We start from the raw sequence: 4,368 nt of genomic DNA, 5'->3' as shown, positions 1-4,368 counted from the left end.
AAATTATTTAGCCAGAAGGAATATGACTTCAGACAGAAACTTGGGCCTATGCAAAGAAAGGAAGAAGACTAGAAATTGAATGAATGAAGGTAAAATAAAGTGTTTCTTATTTTTACTTGTTCTAAAAGGTAACTGATTTTTCTAAAGAAAAAAATAGGCATGTATTGTATGTTTAATACATATAAAAAGAAAATGAATGCCAATCACAGCATTCAGGGCAGAAGGAAGAACTGGGGATGGACTGCTGCCATCTTCCACTACATATAAAGTGATATACTATGCTTTGAATGTAAACTTTCTTAAAGATGTGGGTTTAAACTCTAGAGCACTCACTAAAACAAACTGTAAGATATGAATAATATCAATCAAGGAGAACAATGGAAGTTTTTAAATGGTCACTACACATAAGAGAAGGCAAAAAGGGAAGGATTAAAAACAAAGACAGGTGGAACAAATAGAAAATGGCTAACAAGATAGATTTCAATACAGATACATCAGTGATCACATTAAACGTGAACAGTCTAACCACAACAAAAGACAAAATTGACAAATTAGATAAAAGAGCAAGACCTGTCCACATAATATCTACAACAAACTTCCTTTAAGCAAAAATACAAAAATAGGTTCTTAGAAAGTGAAAAAAAAAAGATATACAAACACTAAGACAGAGTTGGAGTAGCTATATTAATATCAAACGAAGTAGACTTCAGAACAAGAAATATTAAGGATAAAGAGAAACTTTATATAATGATAAAGAATTCCATTCTCCACGATGACAAAACTACCCTAAATGGACCTAACAACAGAGCTTCAAATTACATGAAGCAAAACATAATGAAACTGGAAGAAGAAACGGGCCAATCTACAATTATAGTTGAAGACTTTGATATTCCTCTCTCAGGAATCAACAGAACAAGTAAACAGAAGATCAGTAAGAATGTAGAGCTAATCAACACTATTGATCAGATTGACCTAAAGCAGAATACACGTTGTTTACAAGTGTACATTCCTCAAGAGAGACCATATTCAGACCATAAAACAAACTTCCACAGATTTAAAAGAATAGGAATTATACAAAGTATGTTCTCAGACCATAATGGAATTAAACTAGAAATCGGTAACAGAAAGATTTCTGTAAAACTCCAAAATATTTGGAAATAAACAATACACTTCTAAATTACCCATGAGTCAAAGAGGAAGTATTAAAGGAAATCAGAAAATATTCTGAACTGAATGAAAATGAAATTACAGTATATCAAAAATTGTTGAAAGCAACTAAAGCATTGTTTAGAGAGAAGTTTGTAGCATTAAATGCTTACATGAGGGAAGAAGAGAGGTTTTAAATCAATACTCTAAGTTTTCATTTTGTACAACTCGAGAAGAAAAGCAAATTCAACCCAACATAAGCAGAAGGAAGGAAATAATGAAGAGCAGAACTCAATAAAATTGCAAACCAAAAAACCAAAGGCATGAGAAGGACATTTTCAAACAGAATCTGACAGATGTATTACCACAGGCCCATAGTTCCATAAAGAAAATGATTAAAACAAGTTCTTCAAAAGGAAGCAAAATGATCCCACATGAAAACATGGAGACAGAGTGTTAGTTTCCACTTGCTGCTGTAACAAATGGCCACGAACATCATAGTTTAAAATAATGTGCTTGTATTATCTTATGGCTCTGGAGACTGGAAATCTGCCATGGGTCTCACTGTGTCCATGGGGCTGCATTCCTTCTGGAGACTCCAGGGGATAGTCTGTTTCTTGACTTTTCTGGGTCCAGAGGTCTCCTGTGTTCCCTGAATCAAGGTCCTGTCTGCCATCTTGAAAACCAGCAATGTTGGGCTGAGGTCTTCTCACACTGACTGCCCTCTCTCCTTCTCCTCTCCTGCCTCCCTCTTCCACAGTTAAGGCTTCTAGTGGTTAATTGGGCCAGCCCAGGATAATCCCCCTAAACTGATGAGCAGCCTTAGTTCCTCCTGGAATCTTTATTTCCCCTAACATATTCACAGTTTCCAGACATCAGAATGGAGGCGTCTTTGTGGGGGCCATTGTTCTGTCTGCCACATGCAGAAAGAAATGAAGAACAAGAGAAAGGATGGCTACAGAGGTAAATCTGAAAGAATACTGGTGTCGATAATGACTGATATTTTGTGAGGTCTTACATATATTTAGAATTAAACCTGCACAAAAGGCAGGATTGAAGGGAAATAGAGTCAAACTTCTTAAGGTCCATGCATTGTCCAGGAATAGATATGCAACTTTATATTCAATTTTAGTAAGGCAGTCCTACTGTAACCTCTGAGCCCTTGGATAACCAGTAAAGGAATGTATAAATTAACAGTTGATAGAGGTGGGACATGGAATTTGGGTTTTTTGTTCTTTGTTTTCTCTGTCACCCAGGCTGGAGTGAAGTTGCATGATCATAGCTCACTGCCGACTCAAACTCCCGGCCTCAAGCAATCTTTTTACCTCAACCTCCAGAGTAGCTGGACTACAGGTACGTGCCACCACACCCAGTTAATTTTCTTTTTTAATAGACACAGGTGTCACTGGATTATCCAGGCTGGTCTCAAACTCCTGGGCTCAAGCAATCCTCTCACCTTGGCCTCACAATGTGCTGGGATTACAGGCATGAGCCACTGCACCCAGCCATGAATAATCCTTAAATGCATGAATAATCCAAAAAATGGGCAATAAAAGAGATGAAAAGGAACGTAAAACAAGTGAGATAAATAGAAAACAAATTTTAAGATGACAGATCTAAGTTCCAAGAGTGTCATCTGAGAAATCCATAGCTCAGAACTTTAAGGTAAGTTGCCCACAATGACAGGGCTTCTTAGTGGACAAGAACAGAAAGCAATTCTGAATCCCAGTCTCTCTCAACCAAAGAAAGCTCACTGTGCCTAAGCCCCGGCCACCTCTAGGGTGCTCCCTGAGCTCCTCCACTGTCACCTGGGTTCTCCTGGTAATGGACCCCCACCCTTGCTACCAAGGCACCTACACCTCCTGGATCAGTTTCAGCTTAATGGGAAGTTCTTTGTTTCTATAACTGTATGCTGTGGTCATGTAGGGGATGTCTGCTAAGATTTATGACCACAGCCAAACGTCTGTCACTGAGCCCTTCTGAAGTGGCAGCTGAGGTGCTGCTTGTGCAGCAGGGGCACCCGGGAAACACACCTCATAGAACAGTAAATTACACACCTGAAGTGAAAGAACCATTTCCAGGCACAGGCAGATCCATTTTGCACTCAGAAGCATCCCACGCACAGCCGTGAATACTTGCATTAGTGCCAATTAATCTAAGGTGGTACCAACTCAGACAGGCCTTAAAAGTGGAGGTAGGGGAAGCAAGGAAAGAGAAAGAAAAAATAGAGTTTTCCCTGCCAAATGGAAGCATCTCTAGGAGAGCCCAGCAGCTGGATGACTTGGTTAAGGAGTGACCCTCCCTCCCCACCGACATTCTTCAATTGGATATTTTACTTTCACCAGCTAAACCACAACAACAAACAGAAAAGAAGGGGACAAGGAATGGTTTCGAAGCAGGATCACCTGATGTTGCAAGAAGGAGCATCGTGAATCAGGACCTCTCACCACCCATGCCTCACGAGGCTCAGAGCATTTCAGCCCTAATGAAAATCAGGCAGCAGCTAAAAATTCCAACACTGCTTTCCCCTCCCACCCACGGCCAGGCCCCCGTGTGGGGCGAGGCAATTCAGGTATGGTATTGTCCCTCAGAACTCTTCATTTTTAAAATTATAATATGCTTGATTTTTGTTTTTCAACAGTTTTCATACTCTCTCTTTAATAGGACCTTCCCGCCGCCTTGATACCCTTCACTGTGCTTCAAGGTATTTTTTAGATGAAAAAAATGTGTTTTTAGATGAAATTCATGACCATTGGTGCCTTTACCACTACAGAAAATGAGAAGTAAAGAAGCAGGCCACACTCACCTTAGCTTTCCCTCCGCAACACCATCCTGGCCACTGGAGAGATTTGCTGTTCAGTTCAACAATGCACGTTGAAATGTACATTGTCCCGGACTCTGCTGGGAGTTCAGACTGCAAAGATGACTAAGACCCGACCATCCTCAAGCAGCTCTCAGTGCAGGAAGAGAGAAACACCTGTAAGCGGACTCTGCAGTGTTAGGGGGCTGGGTCATTCAGAGACAGCCTCAGAGAATGCTGAGCACCAGCCCTGATCACCACTGACAACCAACTCATCCCTGAAGGTGAGCACATTTTTCTTATGAAAAATCAACTAATCCCAATGGGATCACGTCAAGTTAAAAAGCTTCTCCACAGCAAAGGAAACAGTCAACGAAGTGAAGAGAAAACCCACACAATGGGAGAAAATATTTGCCAATTAT

Source organism: Saimiri boliviensis, chromosome 4 (assembly GCF_048565385.1).
Source record: "Saimiri boliviensis isolate mSaiBol1 chromosome 4, mSaiBol1.pri, whole genome shotgun sequence".
Lineage (NCBI taxonomy): Eukaryota > Metazoa > Chordata > Mammalia > Primates > Cebidae > Saimiri > Saimiri boliviensis.
This window is presented reverse-complemented; position numbering follows the sequence as displayed.